General features: G+C 39.5%; 1 protein-coding gene across 1 annotated transcript in view; it reads right to left on the reverse strand.

Annotated features, from left to right (window-relative positions):
• Positions 1 to 19441, reverse strand: part of LOC144024584 (receptor-type tyrosine-protein phosphatase gamma-like) — a 240429-nt gene that overhangs the window by 164071 nt on the left and 56917 nt on the right. The window contains exon 4 of the mRNA XM_077531034.1: positions 18881 to 19021. The gene's annotated coding sequence lies outside the window, so the exon portion shown is untranslated. The remainder of the gene's footprint in view (positions 1 to 18880; positions 19022 to 19441) is intronic.

Consider the following 19441-nt stretch of genomic DNA (forward strand, 5'->3'; position numbering starts at 1 on the left):
ATCGTTCGGCTGATGTTTTCCTTTGAATTGCGAGCAATAATTTAAACCGTAATCGCTGTATGGTGGTAGTAAACTCATCTCACTTCACAAGAAGCAGCAGTTTGGCAGATATTGAACAGTTCTTCAAAAAAGAGGCTACAAGCTGTTTAATGACACTCCCAGGTGAAGTTTACTGCCAACTAAATATAAAATAATTAGAATTACACGTTGGGGGAGTCAAGCCAGTCAAGCAGCCCCACTCAGATTAATGTTGCGTTTATCGAATATGAATGAAACAGTGAAATCCACCTGTGTTTAGCCATCACAGGAGGTGGCCATTTTGCTATCAACTGAAAATGATATCACAGTTACTCAGGGCTCTGGTAACGACTTACCATGTCTTAGTTTACAAAAGTCACATGGCCAAACTCAGAAAACATGAGCCATGATTGGTCGTTACTTACCTGAACCCTGAGCAACTGTGACGTCACTTTAAGTTGAAAGCAAGTGGCAAAATGGCCGCCCCCTTGAGATGGATCAAAATGGATGGATTTTGCTGTGTGATTCATATTCCACAAACACAATATTAACCAGAGTTCAGTGTTTGGACTAGTGGGGGTGTGTGTGTGTTTCGCAGAGAACATATTGTAAAGAAAATTACGGTTTGACTTCCTATTGAAAACAACAACATAGGTTGTCTTAGGGAAAGTCCGCTTAGCTTAAATGCAAACAAACTGTTATGATCTGAGATGTATGGTTGTGGTGGATGGACCCAAAGGCGGAGAAACCAGGCAGGGAGAAAGGCAGGAATGAGAATAACTTTATTACACTGGAACTAAATAAGGGCCTGGATGGAACGTGAGAAGACCTGGCATGATGACTGGGACCGAATGTGGACAGACTGGGCATGATGTGGACAGACTTGAGTTGGCGTGATGTGGGCAGACTTGAGTTGGCGTGACGTGCACAGACTTTAGTTGGCGTGACGTGCACAGACTTGAGTTGGCGTGATGTGGGCAGACTTGAGTTGGCGTGACGTGCACAGACTTTAGTTGGCGTGACGTGGACAGACTTGAGTTGGCGTGACGTGGACAGACTTGAGTGGACATGACGTGGACAGACTTGAGTTGGTGTGACGTGGACAGACTTGAGTTCGCGTGACGTGGGCAGACTTGAGTGGACATGACGTGGACAGACTTGAGTTGGTGTGACGTGGACAGACTTGAGTTCGCGTGACGTGGACAGACTTGAGTTGGCGTGACGTGCACAGACTTGAGTTGGCGTGACGTGGGCAGACTTGAGTTGGCGTGACGTGGACAGACTTGAGTTGGCGTGACGTGGACAGACTTGAGTTGAACGTGACATGGGCAGACTTGAGTTGGCGTGACGTGGGCAGACTTGAGTTCGCGTGACGTGGGCAGACTTGAGTGGACATGACGTGGACAGACTTGAGTTGGCGTGACGTGCACAGACTTTAGTTGGCGTGACGTGGGCAGACTTGAGTTGGTGTGACGTGGACAGACTTGAGTTGGCGTGACGTGGACAGACTTGAGTTTTACGTGACATGGGCAGACTTGAGTTGGCGTGACGTGGGCAGACTTGAGTTGGCGTGACGTGGGCAGACTTGAGTTGGCGTGACGTGGACAGACTTGAGTTGAACGTGGACAAACTTGAGTTAAACATGGAGACTTGAGTTGAACGTGGAGACTTGAGTTGAACGTGAAGGCTTGAGTTGAACGTGAAGACTTGAGTTAAACGTGGAGACTTGAGCTGAACGTGGAGACTTGAGCTGAACGTGGAGACTCGAGCAGAACGTGGGGGAGAAACTTGACCAGATGTTGAGAAACTTGACCCAATAGCAAACGTTACTGCAAAGTACCCCACACCAGGACAGGACAGGACAGGACAAGACAAGACAAGACAAGACAAGACAAGACAAGACAAGACAAGACAAGACAAGACAATGCTCTCTCGACGCGTGAACAAAACCCACTGACTAAATACAACACTAATGAGACACTAACAAGACAAACCTGGGAAACACAGCAGACAGAAGGCACTAATTAGGTCAACACACACTGGGAAGGGGAATGACACACACAAGAACACCAGAAAAACACAACACACTCACCAAAATAAAACAAAACCCAACCCAAACAAAACTGAAACATGACACAAACAATGCAAAACAAAATGGGCGGGCTCACAAATAGCACCTATAAAGGATGTGGCAGTGCACACACAGGAGTTGTTATGCTTAAGCTAAGCTAGTATTTAAAAAAAAAAACTGGGTTGAGACTGATGTTGCAATGAGCTAGCAACCAACCCTGGCAGTAATATGGAAGCACATCCACTCTTTAAATCAATGCCAATACGAGACGTCTAAAAGTAGACACACGCGCGTTTGCTCCATTTAAGATGTACAAACACTTTAATTTGTTATTCCGTGCTTTACACACGCTATGTACGACTGACAATATCTGAACCGGCTCATTTAGAACCGCAGCTCGACACCCACAGCTTAATTATCTCTGGCAGTATCATCAGCAATTCTGAGTGTTTTTTGCTGCATCTTTTTTATGCTTGATTGAAAGAAACATTTCTCTGTAATTTACTTGCCTACTAATCTAATCATTGCAATATCTCGGATGTGTTTTCTCACTCTGCTGGGAAGTTACTTGTGATCTGACAGAATATATTAAAGCCCTTGCTGTTGCCGCATGACACGGAGTGACAAGTATGGGCCACTAATTGAGCGCACGAGTAACAAGTAAAAGTCAAATTATATCCTTCACTCAACATGATTGCACAAAACTGTTTTGACAAAAGATTTTTTACCCCCCTTTTGCTCTCTCTTCAGTCTCAGTCGATAAAGTCATTAGTTTTATTTGCGTGTTTAAATCCAGTAAATATCTCCTGCTAATTAGGAATATCCATTTTTTGGGGGGTCAGAAGTCACACACTTCATTCCTTCGAGACGCTATTATAAGTCGTTTTAACTCAGTAACAGTTCCATACATTTTGCAAGACCGTAAATGCATAATTTATTGACATGATATATTAATATTCATTCATTATTCATCACCAGCGCCGCCGATCCTGCGCAAGGGTCGAGGGGAGCTAGACAGACCGCCAGTCAAACGCCACTGCAACTATTCACACTCACGTTTACGCCTGCAGTTTTATTATGTAGAATCTGAACTATTATTTTCAAATATATTTAGTTTTTTTTGGAACAAGAAATGATATGCCGAAAGAAATATTACTGTTATTCTGTTAGTGCTGTTTGAGCTAGCCACAAGCAAACCTGTCATGCTATCAGACAGCAAAATGTTTAAAGGGATATTTTACTTATTTAGCCATTTTTGGCAGTCAAACATTAATATTTTGCCAATAATAAATTTTATATTTTAATTATTTTTCATGTACAATTAGTACCTTTAAAAACACATTTTGCAAATTGCTGTCGACTGAAAATGACATCACAACGGCTCAGGTATCACGGCTCAGCTTGTGAATGTCACATGACCAAACCTAACAACAGGTGAGCTGTGATTGGTTACCTGTAACCAATCACAGCTCAGCTATTGAATGTCACATGACCAAACCTATACAACAGGTGAGCCTGTGCCCATGTGATGTCATTTTCAGTCGACAGCAAGTTGCAAAATGTGTTTTAAAAGGTACTAATTGTACGTGAAAAATAATGAAAGTATCAAATTAATTATAGACAAAATCTTAACTTTTTATTGCTATAATGGGCTAAATAAATGAAATATCCCTTTAAGGCCACGAGACAATCAAAAAAGATTGTATGAAGGACTACTTTAAATGTCTTTAAATGGAATGAAAGAAATGAATGAAACGAGCTGCTTTGATTGGCCATATTGAAATTGGATGTGGCCACTCCCACAGTGGCACAGCAATCCCTTTGGCAGAATACGTGCCTGACTGGATTTACGGCAGTCGCGAAAATAGAGCCATGAATATTACCAGGGAAAAAAAAAAAAAGAGAAAATAATTTTAAAGGAGATTACACACATAGTTTACTGTTGACCTGCAAAGATGTGGAATGATAACATAAAAATAATGTATTCTCAAAATGTTATTACCTTTTTTCAAAGATTTTTTTTTTTTTTTTTTCGTTATGGCATTTTTTTTTTTTTTTACTCAGGGTTTTTCCTGCATATCAAATTTGGAGGGGGTTGCCTCAGGCTAATTTCAAGCACACCTGATTTAGTTTGACCCAGGAAAAAACTTGTTTATTTTATTTTCAACGGGGCTCCAACAATTCTTTGCAAGACTGTGGTGTGAAAAGTATTTTCTTTTACGTATGATTTTTTTACATGAAACAGAACTGGAGCTCATGCTGCCTCAGACTCTAAAACCTCAGACATTAGAACAACTGTTTTAACTGACCAGTGTTAGACTAGTTGGGTGTTACATTAACTGCAAATGTGGTGTTCGTGTATCGTGGCAGCGTAAGTGATGGATGCAAATGATCAAAATATGATCAGAAGTAATATTTTATTTTCAGAGTGGCTCAAACAGTTCTTTGTAGGACTGTGATGTGAAAAGTTGAAAAGTACATTTTTTCCAATTTAATTTCCACATGAACCGGAGCTGGAGCACTATTGTCAAAAAAAAAAAAAAAAAAAAAAGATGTAAGTCATCATATTTTTCTTCGGATGGCTTGTTTTCTTATATGAACTTTGCAGACTGACTTGTTGGAAAAAGCAAGGAGAATAAAAACTGGAAAGAGAGAATGAGAAGGAATACATTTATGGTCCATATATTCATAAAATCATAAATATGAGCTTTTTCATGTATTCTGTGCGTTGTTTGGTTTGGTTTTAAGTGAGGGAAAGCTCATCAATATTTATGACAAATGTTTATCTTAACAGCTTTGTACCGTGCTAAATCTTCTTTAGTCTTCACCGCGGTGTCACAGTCTACCTGTTCCTTTGTAGCATCAGTGGCGGATTTGTTTTAGCACCGTGGATGCTATAGGCTAATAATGCGTCAGATTTTTTTTTTCCTCTGCATTTGATTATGCAGACTGGAAACATTCCCAGGCTCATTAGCTGGTTGAGATAAATCCTCCTAAGCATGTTTTGGTATTAATGTGATTCTCATTTCCTTTATCTCACATCAAAGCTGTAGCATTGGCCTGATGATAAAGGTTTCCCTGAAGAAACTTATTCTATTGACTTTTAAACAGATAATAGCTCTCATTCGCTCACAATGCTCTAAAGCACAAAAGAGTATTGCGAATTTGTGCTTTATCAAAGCAACTTTTCAGCCTCCCCTCACGCGCCGTGATGAATATGAATGACAGTTGGAATAAGTCGCAAATGTTTTTTTTTTTTGCAAAGATGGACACATGGGATGACGCCCCGCTCCCTGTTGCCATTTTGCTTTTCTTAATCACGGAAAAGAAAAGACGAGCTAATCTGCTTGCCAGATCACATCACACATGAATACGCTCGCACAAAGAAACGCGCGGCACCTTCACATATTCCGTTTTTAATTGAAACTCTGGCAAGGCGTCTAGTGTGCATTCGCTTCAATCACAGTGAGGAACTGGGCAGATCAATGCAATTAGCTAGAAAAATGAAAAAAAAAAAAAAAAAAAGAGATATTAACAACAAGGCCAGACAGAAAAATAATGTCTTTTTCTACTGGAACTGTCATGCATCTGACACCTCCTTAACTAATCATGTATACTGTATTAAGATATTACTGTCATGGCTTAATTGTATCGTTATATGGAGTCATCGAAGGGAACTTAATGCCAGACGGAAGTGGGCAATCTTTAGAAAGTAATTTGGAACAATTAAGAGGAGACCTCTTAATTGCACGGTCATTGCCCATTTCTGCATATAAGATCCCACTTAACGTGTTTTGTGCCTTTGGTTGGAAGGACAAGCATTTTTTTTTTTTTTTTACAGTTGTTAATATGTGAAACACAAAAACAAGATACGTGAATACGCATGAGTAAATAAATGTCCTTATTGTTTGGAAAATAACTCTTCGCCTCGACTATTAAAGGGGAAATCAAACTTTAACAGTTCTTGACAATAGTGCGTAATATGTGACCTTACTAGTTTAACTCTTTCACTCCCAGCCATTTTCACAGAAACAATCCCGTTCGCTCCCGGCTCTTTTACTGGATTTTGACTGATTTTGCAAGGCCCACGGAATATTGTGTTCTATTGCTATAAAAGCATGGAACCTATCAAAAGAAAGATAAAAGTCTCTTCTTTCACCAGGAAAAAAAAGTATGTTTCTATCTGTTTCTGTTTTGCAGCAATTAGCATTAGAAGAGAGCTAAGTTTCATCAGTTTTCACAAATCTATTCAAAATTGTAAGTAATTTAGCTTTATTTCTATGTGGCTCTGGTTGATCTCCTTTGCTTTTCTGCCACCTGCTGGCCGTTTGTGTAATAACTACCATTTCTGCAACCGTTCTTTGCAGTTGAGAGGCTGCATCAAAGCCTTCTGTACGCGCTAGCATAAAAAAACAAAAAAAACGTATAAATATGTCTTTGGGACACTTAAGACATTAAAAAAAAACATATTTACACGTTATCGGGAGCAAATGAGTTAAACATGACATTTTGATTAATATTGCTTTTGTCTAATATGAGTTAAGCAGCAAAATCCAGCCATTTTTATCCAGATCAGGGGGCGGCCATTTTGCCATTCGCTGTCGACTAAAGATGATATCACAGTTGCTCAGTGGTTTGGCAACGACCAATCACAGCTCACCAGTTTTCTGAAACGGAGCTGTGATTGGTTGTTTCCTGAGACGTGCGCAACTGTGATGTAATTTTCACTCGACAGCAAGTACCAAAATGTCTGTCTTCTGATATTGATAAAAGCTGCTGGATTTTGCTGCTTAACTCATATTCTACTTATGCAATATTAGACTTGGGGCTGCATAGAACATATTATTGTCAAGAATTTTTTTTTTTCGGTTGATTTACCCTTTAATAGTTTTATAAAAGTATTCTTAGTCCACCTCTGCATAACAATGTATCATTACTATTAACATTAAAGAAAAAAAAATCATGCTGACTAACTTTATTGGCATTGTTAACGCTCCCTGTGCACACTGACAATGAGAGCACTACTGCCACCTACAGTAGTGGATGTGCAATTTGTGCAAACACTTTGTTTAAGTACAAAAAAAAAAAAAAAAAAAGCACATTCCCTTGGGAACATCCTTATAATTTATGTTGAAAATATGATCAAATTCCAAGAGGGTTTCAACTTATTTGATTGACTGCATGAAACACTTTCAACTAGGGCCGTGCAATAAATCAAATTAATTTGATTAATCATCATTTTGAAAATAGAATTGTGGAAAATTTGCTAAATCGTGAAATCAAATTTTGTCTGGATGAGTGGTTTACAAGACATGTTTACAATAGCTACTTAACTCATTTATAATCTGTATTCATTATTGTTGTTTGAACATTTTGTACAGGAATGATTTTTCAATAAATTACACCTTTAAATCAACGTTTGTAGGGTTTATTAGATTAAAATCGTAATTGTCCTGAATGAAATGACTGACAAAAAAAAATGAGAATTTATATTTCTCATCCCTACTTTCAAGAACCACAATAATGCTCACTTTTGACTGACACTCGGACAAGTATGACCCTCTCATGTAACCAACAAAAGGTCAACAAAATACGACTCGCTCGGTATGATGCAATGCAATCCGACGCCACTGCAAACTACAAGCGCTATAATTCTGATTCAATACACTTTTATGTATTTGTATAGTGTGAGAACCTCAAGGCACTTTTTCTATCAAGCAGGCATAGGGCCACGCTCCTTATACATTAAATATATTACACAGAAGAAATACTGTTTGCAAGAGAATGTTGTTGAGCAACATAAGAATTCTAAACAACAGCAATAAGAGAAAAAAGGAAAGAATCCCCTTACCCAAAAGACACAATGGGAGTTTCCTCCCTGTGTTTTACATTTGATTTGCATGCGAGTTTAAATGTCAGCGCTTGAAAATAACCACAATGTGCACGAGGGGGAAGGAAGTGGCAAAACAGGCTGCTTGTTAGACCCTTTAGCCAGCTCATTTAACACCCACAGCTTAATTAGCTCTGTCAGCATCATCTACATGTCTCAACATTTCCAGCGCCGCCTGCTAGGATGAGAAACGTTTTCTCCACAGTGTCGTCAGGTAATGCCCAACTATTGAAGGCTTTAGATCAAGCCAGCCGCCTCGCCACTCAGTCGCCGTCAACGCCGCAGTTGGCTTGGCTTTATCTTGCTTTAATACCCACTTTGCCACACTGTTTTTTTTTTGGGGGGACTGAAAAGTAATTATGCTACAGCAGAATGAGCGTGTTACATGCGGTGAGAAATCACACGGTGGAGGCATGTCATACGAAAAGTTGGTAAATTCGGCTCAGTAAACATCAAAAAGATTATCTTGACTGAGTGTGTTTTGCGGTGATGACAGAGAGGAAAAAGATAAAAAAAAACGAAATGGGCTCAGAGGGAGGTCTACCTCAGGGGTGACAGTTGTTGTGTATGTAAAGAATCAAAGAATTCATTCCCATTGTTTTAAAAGTAGGATTTTTTTTTTCCAATGACGATAATATAGTCTGGTCTAAATATGGTATTCTAGCAGCAAAATCCAGCAATTTTTATCGCTCTCAGAAGGCGGCCATTTTGCCACTTGCTGTCGAGTAAAAATTACATCACAGTTGCTCCGGTCTCAGGTAACAACCAATCACAGCTCAGCTTCAGAAAACAGGTGAGCCGTGATTGGTCGTTGCCTTATGCTGCATTCGAGGATGGTCGGAAGTCGGACTTTTCTGAGTTCAAACCAGGAAGTGTGTACGGGAACGCCCCCTTGAAATGGGAAATTCCATTCGCGAAGTCGGAAGAAAAAAAGGACCCAGACTTCAACAACGTGATGTCACTGAATGGCAAAACACAATTTACTCGAATATAAAACTAGATAGCTTTCTTCATTCATAAATATTCGCCATAACTTCACGTAATGCAACGTACGTGACAGTATTGCCGCTATCTCCCTGCATATTATACGGTCAACTACTTAACTGTATGCAATGCTTATGAATGAAGATTAAAACAATAAATTAAGCAAAATTGCAAAAAGGTAAGCTTTCAGGAGGTCAAAATATGTTTTGAGGACAAAAAAAACCTAATAAAATTTTTTTAAGAAAAAACAATTAAAAAAAAAAAACAATAAAAAACCAATTAAATTAGATAAATTAGATAAATCAAATCAAATTAGATAAAAAAAACAATTTATCACTATCTGCCATTTTGGCTAGTTTACTTTTACCTCGAACGCTTTCAGGTCGGAACTGGGAAAAACCAACTCAGATACATCCGACTTCTGACTATCCTCGAATGCAGCATTAGCCCCGAGCAACTGTGATGTCATCTTCAGTCGACAGAAAGTGGCAAAATGGCCGCCCCCTGACATGTATAAAAACGGCCGGATTTTGCTGCATAGCTCATATTCCACAAATGTAATATTAATCCGAATGTCATGTGAGGTCACCTATAACATATTATTGTCAAGAAATGTTTATGGTTGACGTCAATAACCAATTATTTATTTAAAAAAAGAAACAAAATCGTTTAATGTACTGTATATCAAACCCTGTATATTAAAACGTGGTAAATTTCCCCCCTTTCATCAATAGCATTGATCTGTGCCCAATCCAGGTTTGGCTACTCTTTTTTACATATTATGAACCAATTGAAAGTGTTGCAAATATCTTGAGAAGAAATCTATTAACCCTCTTGAACCCTGTCTGAGGAGCGTTTGTGAAGCTCTGCCGATTCCTCACGTCATGGGAGCCGTTTGGCATTTTGCCGCCTCAAGATTGAAAGTCTCGATGTTTTTTAGATAACAAGTGAAAATAGTTAGGTTCAATCAGTGATTCCTTTATTGAGCCAGGGCTCATATTTTAAGTTTAAGAAAACGCCATCAAACAAAAATGGTCAGTTATACTGTGTACTTTGCTATCGAATGCAAGATTACTTATTTGTTCTGTCTGTCACAATAATCACAGTTATAAATAGATGAGCAAAGATGCATTATTTTTAAATAATTATTTTTTGTTGACCAATTATGTGAAATTTGATCATTTCTCCCATAGCACATAGATACATTTCAGTAAGCATGTTTTGTTCAAAATGGACGACCGGAATGTTTTGGTGCAGAAGGAAGTTTTTAGCCAAGAATGTAAGTGTGTGCAGATGAAGGTTGTAATTTGGGACTTTTCATTATCCCTATTTATTTTATTTTTTTTAAACTTTTGTTTATTCAATTAAGTTAGTTTAAATTAGTTTTAAGAGTTGGTTTGATTGTTTTTATTTAATTATTTATTTTTAAATGCTTAATTTTAGTCAAGTTTTTATTATTATTTTTTTTATCTGGAGTATCGTTTGAGTGGAAGAATGAAATAATTGTTGCATAATAAAGGACAATTTCCAAATGACTGTTCTGCCTAATTTTTCAGCATGAACAGTACCAACAAAATAAATATCCTGTATTTAAAATAAACCCGGAAAGCTCTTGTACAAAATTAATTGACAGATGGAAATTTTTGCTCCAATAATAGTTAGTGTAGTTTTAGTTTTATATATTTCATTTAGTTTTTGTCAACAAGAATAACCAGTGTTGTTCGATAGGCACCGATACCTGCACCAAGTACCGATACCACTTGTACTTTGAGACATAAAATTTCCCCCAAAAAACAACGACATCATTTTAAAGGAATACCTATATGTGAAAATATTTGTCCCCCTTAAAATTGCATGAAATTAATGGCAATTTTTTAGTCTATTAATTTCAAATTTCTAGTTCCTAAAACGGCCACAAGAGGGCTGCCAATACTGGTACCAATACCAATACCTTGAAATGACACAGATACTCGCACATCCCAAAGAATAACCTTGGTACAAATACATTTTCGTCTGTTCCAGTGCTTAGTCAGCTCATCGTTTTATTAACCGCATCACTTAAGACCTTTAAAATAAGAACTTGGCAAGATGATGCAACCAGAGCTGGAAGAACATCAAAAGAAGCGAGCCTTGATATGTGAAAAAAAAAAAATGTATCCCAAGGCAAATGACAACTAATGCATCAATAATACAACCCGTATTAGGTATGGTTTGCAGGCACAATATGTCAGCGTTTCCTCCGTGCGCTTCAATATGTCGACAATGGAATTATTAGTGGCGTTAATATTAAAAGCCTTTACTTTGTCGTATCCATGGGAACTCAGCTGGAGAAAATGGCGGAAAGTTTATCGGCGACACGTTCTAAATGACAAGTTATTCCCTTTAAAGGTCAGCGCCACTTTGAATCACGCTAGCATGACGGAGTGGAGCCGCGCTACTTAGTAAACTTGATGAAGGGGATTGGATTTAGCGGAGGCAGTGGGAAGCTAACTCGCGGCGCGGCGAGAAGCTGCCGACGGGGGCCGCCGTCTATCTGCCGCTAACAGGTGCCCGAGTTAGACGCGTGAGCTTCAAGCAGCTTGTGTTCCTTCGCCGCCGCAAGCAGATGGAGCGTGGCTTTCCCCGAGTGTGCCCGCTCATAAGCAAGCGCCATTATACAGGCGAGAGCGGCGCATGGGCGGAACCTCGCTCTAAGCCCATTTACGTACGGACGTGCTTATCGGCGTGATTTCAACCCGAGCACGGACAACCGCGAGTCACGCGGGGGAGAAGTTTTTCAGCTTTAGATCATTTGGTTAAGTTATGGCGTGCTGTTGTCGTGGTAATTGCGGTATAATGGCTCATTAATGTAAATGCAGATGTTGATAATTGTCGCTGTCTGGCAGGAAACGCACAACAACAGAGTTCATTTTATATTAGTGGTAATAAAAATGTAAATGTAACTTCATTTTTTTTTTTTTTTTGGGTTCCTACGGCAGTTGACATTCTGTTGCTCCGCGAGTTATTAATTACATGTAATTACTCAGATTGCTCCAATTAATCGCGGCGACAAGCTGAAGGGTTGCGCCGAGATGAATGGGAGCGAGCGACGACGGCGGTGGCAAGTGTGCCGCCTTTGATTGCGTGTTTGCGATTCATTAGGACAGGCCACTCTCTCTAGGCTCAGTCTAATCACGGGGAAAGGCACCGTGCGTCTCAGTTAGGAGCCAAACAGTCCATTTACATGAGCGTCAACACGAGCCCGAAGACAAATACGCTCAAAGTGATCTGCGTGAGTGAAAGGGCATTTCAACAGCGCCGCCCTCTCCGACTCTAACGATCTGATTGGTATGCATAAAATAAGACGCGGGTCCTGCCAGGATCCTCTTCATCACCTTAGCAGCGATTGTTACCTACAGTAATGACTTTAACCTTCGCTGGAGTCTTTTGCGCCGCACCCGGTTCTGCATCAAGAACTACTTGTCAACACTAAACTGCAGTAAACACCGTCCTCATTACAATTTCCCAAAGTCTCTGGGGTCCACACACTTTGGTTTTACAGCAACAACGAACAACAATGTGCTCTAAGTCTACCCCGGTGGAACCGCCAAAGTCAAACCGGGCTCAAGGTTGTGCAATTCGGGAATCCATCCATCCGTTTTCAATAGCGCTCGTCCTCATTAAGGTTGCGCTGGAGCCGATCCCAGCTGACGGGGCGGGGTGCACCCCGGACTGGTCGGCAGCCAAGTTGCAGGGCGCATATGGACCGTCACAAGACCGTTCACACTCCCACTCACACATATGAACCATTTTACACAGGGAGAACTCATGCTAGCATTGGGAGAACATGCTAACTCCACACAAGGATGGCCGGAACTGAGATTGGAACTCGAAAGTCAGCACTGTGAGGCGAACAAGCTAATCACTATGTCAATATGCTGGCATCAGTATTCATCCTAAATAAACCTCTAAAATATCAGGAGAGAGTATGTTGCTGCTAAAATGACCACAAATGTCAACCTTATGCTTTATTTTTCAAGTGGGATTAAATTCAAGTCAAATATAAAGCCAAAAGTGTTACTCAAAACAACTTTTCTGATTTACGTACATCTCCCGGACTTACGTAGAGGTCGGATATATGCAACCTGGATGCAGTTTAACTTTTCTTTTTTCATTTAGCATACAACTCCAATTAATTAGTAATTTATCTTTCGATTTACTTTATAAGATTTCACAAGCATTCCACACGCATTCAGCTTTTATTAGCATTCAGCATTCCCACGCAATTTCTGCAGGAATTGCACTTTGTCGAGTTTCATCAATGATATTAGTTATAGTAATTTCATTAGTTTTCATTAATGGTATTAACTATGCTAATTGGCTTGTAACTTGGTTTACTTCATATCTTAAAACAAAGCTATGACTTGTGAGACTATGCTACTGTCTCGTTTTAAAGGTGAAATATTATGGAGAATTGACTTTTTATTGTTTGCATATAAATACTGTATTTGTGTCTCCAGTGTGCCTGCCCACCAATAAAGTGTGCAATTAAAAATTCTCATTTACTGCCGTTGACAGCTATATATGTCACAGATGCATGTTAAATGGGAGGGCTGGCAAGTGAATCCTTAGTTGTGTGCCTATATCTCAGAAAACATCTCTTTGAGCAAGCTATTCTGTACTTCCACCTCCCCATTATCAAATAGCGGGCTAATTAACATAATAACCCACCCCACGCTTGAGCTTTTTAGCCAATGACAGCAAGGCTGAACAATACATTTGGGCACAAAAGCCGGCGCATGATCATGTTATAGGCAAAATAATAATAGGGTGAGGAGTTTTGAGCCTTGTGTCCCAGTAGATTTCGCCAGCCCCATTGTATACACCCAAATTTACGCAGATACAGTCACAGTTTTCTTTTTAGTTCAGTCAGCAAGCCAATTGTTTGTGTATGTCAATCAGTTGTCATAACCATTCATGCGTTAAACCAATTAAAAAGGAATCTTAACTGTTAAATTCCTTCATATTTACTTTCACGTTTTCCCTCTCATTCTCATACCGATTCGGTATGCCATACTGGAACTATAACTACTTCCTGTCTCCGTCTCTAAGAATCATGGGAAATGTAGTCCTACTGGCCTCGTGCTGCCAGGAACAAGCAAAAATCGTTGGACAATTGTGAGTGCATTGGCCTGTTTAACGATGTTCAATCACGATAGCATTTAGCAATAGCTAAAGCAATAACACAACCACTGGTCACCAAATTGACTAACGATTAATGTTATTACAAGTACTTACTAGAAAAAGTAAGAATTTATTGTATATTTGATTTGAAGTGAAATTGTAGGGTCACTGTTTCTAAATTTTGAAAATATGGTCACTCTAAGCCAAAAGGTATCCAAGGCTACAGTGTTAGCACAGATTAGCATTAGCTGAAACCGTTACCAGCATCACCTTCTGGTGCATTTCTGTACGTTATGATAATGTTCAGATAATTTGTGGGGGTGGGTGTGGTGCCACATCGCTACATGAATTGACACGTGTAATTCAACAACTTGGTGCTAAAATGTTTCCTCCACAAACGATAACTCTCTGTGCGCTAACATTAAGTGTATATGGGGGGTTGAATTAGCCACTGAGGGCTTTGTACAAGGTCAATGAGTGTTGTCCAATGCACAGATTAGCATTATAACAGCGTTTTTTTAACCTCTGAATGACTTGATGGCTTTGTGAAGAAGCGCAGCGGGCTCGGGGGTGTTTATGTTTGGTGTTGTGTCCGCTTGTTTTCCACACTAGAGTAAGCAGCTGTCGTGAACACTCCCTGCCCACGAGTCGGAAGAGGAAACGGCAAAAAGGGGGGGGAGGTACTGAAGAAATGTGTGTATGATTCTTACAAAAGCAAAAGTATGTCACAGATTATAGAAAATCCAATATATGCTTCTTTGTCCAACAATTATTGATCGAAAATGCAACTCAAGCTAAACATATTTCTTTACTGGAACACAAGCCTGGGCCTTCCTCACTCGGAATGCCATCCTTTCGTGCAATCAGCTCCCGTGAATGTTATTTAATATCTTCCTCTCCAGAGAAAAAAAAATGCCAAGAATTACAACCGGCTTGTTTTGTGGACACATTTATAGGGGATCAATGGCAGTCTGCACCCATCAAAATGACAAATAAACTACAAGAGGGGAGCCTCTGCCAAAGAAACTAACTGCTTCTCTTCCTGTTTGGATTAGGGTAACAGTAGATTTAGGTTAATGTGACGCTGAATGGCTTTTACGGCAAGAATAACCTTACAAAAACAGGCTTTATTTTTGTGTTTATCAGATGAGGCTACAGGAATGAGTCTTATAACGCTGATTAGATCTTTGACTAACATCGCGGCTAATCATAACACAGATGAAATATTTAGCCAATTTGCCCTGGAGCAGCATGTATTAAAATTAAATGAAGAAAAAAAAAAAAGCATTGTATGTGCGTTGGGTGCCAAATGAACCCAATGACAATCCCTTATGAGACACACACAAAAAAAAATAATCTAAAATCGAATACACTTTCTTTTATTCTGAATTGCTAATTTGGTAAACATTTACTCTGCGCGCTTGCATACATTTGCATGGGAGCAGAGTGCAAAGCATTGGGATGTTTGGCGAGCTGCACAGGTGTTTTGAATAAAAATGCTCATTTGCAGACATAATTCAGAGCGCGATACAGGAGGGGGTTTATCGAAGCTATATAGCCCTTAAGTGAATAAGCCAGCCTGGATCAGCAGGATTTTCCATGACAAATCGGTTATTCAGCAAATCATCACATAAACTGCTTTGCCTGGTCCGCCGTGTGACCATTCAATGGAAAATAACATGCGACCAGTGTTGTTGTTTATTTTTTGTGTGTTTTTTTTTTTTTCTCCCCCCTTTTACCTCAGCTGCATTATCAATCCGCTTAGCAGGATGAGAGATTGGGCTTTCTGTCACGGTGCATTCAGGTGCAGCAGCGGCTCAGTGACGGAAATAAATTCAACAATCATCAGATAGCACAAGTCACTCTTGCCCCGCACGGGTGTGTCAACGCAGCCTCTCCAAGATGGTGGCGATTAGCATGTCGCTACGCATGACGCCTCGCCGCTAACGACATTTCGGCACGGGCGACGACGACAATGCTTTCATTAATATTCCATGCACGCTGGGCCACAGGCTCGTGAAGTCCTATAGTTTATCTGTATAGAAGTTTTCACACATCAACAGCCACAAAGTACTTTACAAGCTGAAGTTGAAAAGTAGGTGTGGCAGAAATGTAAAAAAAAATCCGCAGTGGACAATTGAAAATAGCATAACATAATCTGCTTCATTTTGGTCGGTACGTTTGCCACCATTTTTAAAAATATTTTAGGAGTACAGGTATAATGGTAAGCTAAAAGCTGAGTACAAGCTAAGTTTAGTCATATGACTGCTACGTACGTAGCATGGCTTATTCTTATTCTAGTGTTACTAAATGGTATTGGTCTGGTTTTATTGTTTGAATGTTCAAAAATCCTCTGTCTAAAATGGAACAAATATATATATTGTTACAGGAGAGGTGTTTTTTTTTTTTTTGGTTAACATTTTTTTTTTTATGCTAGCAGTTCATTCCTGTCAGAATTTAGCTAGCAGCAAAGTTGTCCAATAATAGAATAGGGTTGAACGACTAGAGACTTTTGTAGTCGCTTGAGGACAATAAAGTTAATGAATCGATGACCTCATTGATTCCTCCGACCCCCCCCCCCAGATACGAACATAATCCGGATAGAATTCCTTATTATCCGTATCTGTCGCTCCAGATTTGTTCGAAAACGGTTCTTACTTTTGTGATCAAAAGCACTGATATGAATCTCAATTAGGCAACAATTTCACACTTTATTTTACCATTTATTTTAAGTGTGAGAAAAAAAAATACTACCGACATAAGCCCCACACATTTACGATCAAACCACACCCACCTCCGGTTTAGGCCACGCCCACTTCGGGTTTAGGCCCCCCGAATACAGATAATTTAGATGGCTGAACAGGTACAGAATGTTTCTCTTCAATGAGACGGCCAGCGCGTCTCATCTTTGATTGCACGCGGATATCGTAGCCAAGCTCTCAAAAAATTGAGCATTTCTCCATCTCACCGTTTTTACTTCACGCTAGGCTAACATTCTCTTCTCCATGACAAGTAGGAGTGAAACCACTTGTTAACTCAACATCTGAAAATAATAATAACATAATGAATGATATCAAATAATAATCGCTAAAAGTAGAGATGTTTTCAGACTGATAGCAATGTTGTTTTGACCAGCAAACGTTTCTGAGAGGTCACTGAATCGGTATGAATGATAGTGTCACATGGAAGGCATGTCAATAAATCAGGAGGTAAAACTTTCCGTAATAAGGGTGGCACAGTTTGAAAGGCTTTGTCACCTTTACTTTTAAACGTGTTCCTAGGGACATCGACTAAGTCCTGCTTTAGGGCCCTCCGAGACCCGCTGGTGACACGAGGGCACAGCATATCACTAATATAAGCAGGTGCTTCAACGCGGATGTCAGTGTAAAGTGATGATAAGGGTCTTAAATTGGATCCTGTAGGAGGAAGCCGATGTATAGAGGCCAAGACAGGAGTGATGTGACAAGAGTGCTTAACAGCCCGGCAGCATTTCGGAGCAGTTGGAGGCAGTCAAATGATGATTTGTTGATGCAAGTGAAAGGGGAATTATTGCGTGGGGGGAGATATGATCGTTTCGAGTTGTGCATGCTTATGTGGCGTTTTACATCTTCTCTTTGTGCTTGTATGGACTCTCTCATTGACTGCCTGTCAGAATCCATAAACAGGCATGTAAGCTTCATCGAAGACTAAACCAAGTCTGGATTTCACCACAAGATGTTTTAATAATTTGCACTTGATGTTAATTATAACCTCACTTTTTTTCTGTGTGTAAAAAAAAAAATAAAAAAATAAAAATAAAAAAAAATAAAATAAAATAAAAAAGACCAGTCAAAATACATCTATTACTTTTATAATAGCTAACCCCTTGGAAAAAAAAAAAAAAAAAGACCAGTCAAAATACATCTATTACTTTTATAATAGCTAACCCCTTGGTAAAAATAAAAGTAATAAAAAATCAGCACAGCACTCTAAAAACAGTTGGGCCAAAAATAGACCAAGTCACTACTTGGGTCAATTTGACCCAAATTTTTGGGTTGTTGTATATAAGGGAGTCGCCATGTTTGGCCAAAGAAAGTGGACTGCACATGAACAATGTCACATCTAGAGATGGACGTATGAATGCTGCGAACAGGAAACTTCTTCTGAATTTGGTGCACAAGATTGAGGCAACCATGTCCTGCGGTCTGATGAGACCAAGTTAAACTTATTTGGTTCAGATGTTGTCAAACGTGTGTGGTAGCATTCAGGTGAGGAGTGCAAAGACTTTTAGCTATTAATGGTGTATTTTGAGGAAACAATACATTTACACCGTTATATATGCTGTATACTGACACTTTTCATTGTGTCAAAGTGTCTTTTCTTCAATGTTATCCCATGAAAAAGGTATAATGAAAAATCTGCAGAAATGTGAGAGGTGTGCTCACTTTTGTGAGCTGACTACACATACGTCTTCGCCCAAGGAGAAATAGGCAGACACCTCGTAGAATCAGCCATCATGTTTTATTTGAACTGTCTCCCTGCATGCAAGTTTTTATTAAATTTTATCTCTCATTACTCTCAAACTGCTTGTCCTGTCTCTTGTCTATTAAAGGTGTAACAATTTTCCCTTGACAACATAGTTCACATTTTCACCTTGACGGGAATTTGACTACATGCGCTTGCTTAAAATATGGTGGAAATGCACGCTTGATTAATATTTGAATGTTCTGTGCTGTTATTTAAGATGTCATTGTCAGAATGAAGCATGTTCTTACCTAAACGTCCCCTAGTTGATGTCAGCTGGTGGGGTTCCTAAAAGTGATTTGTGGACCCATTTTGGATTGGTCGCAGACAGGTAGTTAAATTTGCTCAGGGAGTCCTTGGTTTAAGAAGACAAACTGTTGATGTTATACTTTCTGAAAAAGAAGAAATCAATGCCAAAAATGTATTATTTGTGAATGCCGTTGTCATGTTGCTTCTCAGCTTTTCAACAAGGTGCTCTGAGAGGTACATTTAACATGTAAGTACATGTAGTAACCTCAGAACTGTGAGGCAAACCACTAGATGAATTAATCTGTTTACTATGCCCACTCAGAATTTACCTGATAGCAACCTAGCAAAAAAAAAAAAAAAAAAGTCAAAACAATCCGTTTTCATATGATTTTCAAATATGATGCTAATTTGTACTCTATACCAGTCATGTGTCCATGTACATGACATCCATCCATCCATCCATTTTCTTGACCGCTTATTCCTCACAAGGGTCGCGGGGGGTGCTGGAGCCTATCTCAGCTGGCTTTGGGCAGTGGTACACCCTGAACTGGTTGCCAGCCAAT

This window comes from Festucalex cinctus, chromosome 8, assembly GCF_051991245.1.
Source record: "Festucalex cinctus isolate MCC-2025b chromosome 8, RoL_Fcin_1.0, whole genome shotgun sequence".
In the NCBI taxonomy this organism is placed as follows: domain Eukaryota; kingdom Metazoa; phylum Chordata; class Actinopteri; order Syngnathiformes; family Syngnathidae; genus Festucalex; species Festucalex cinctus.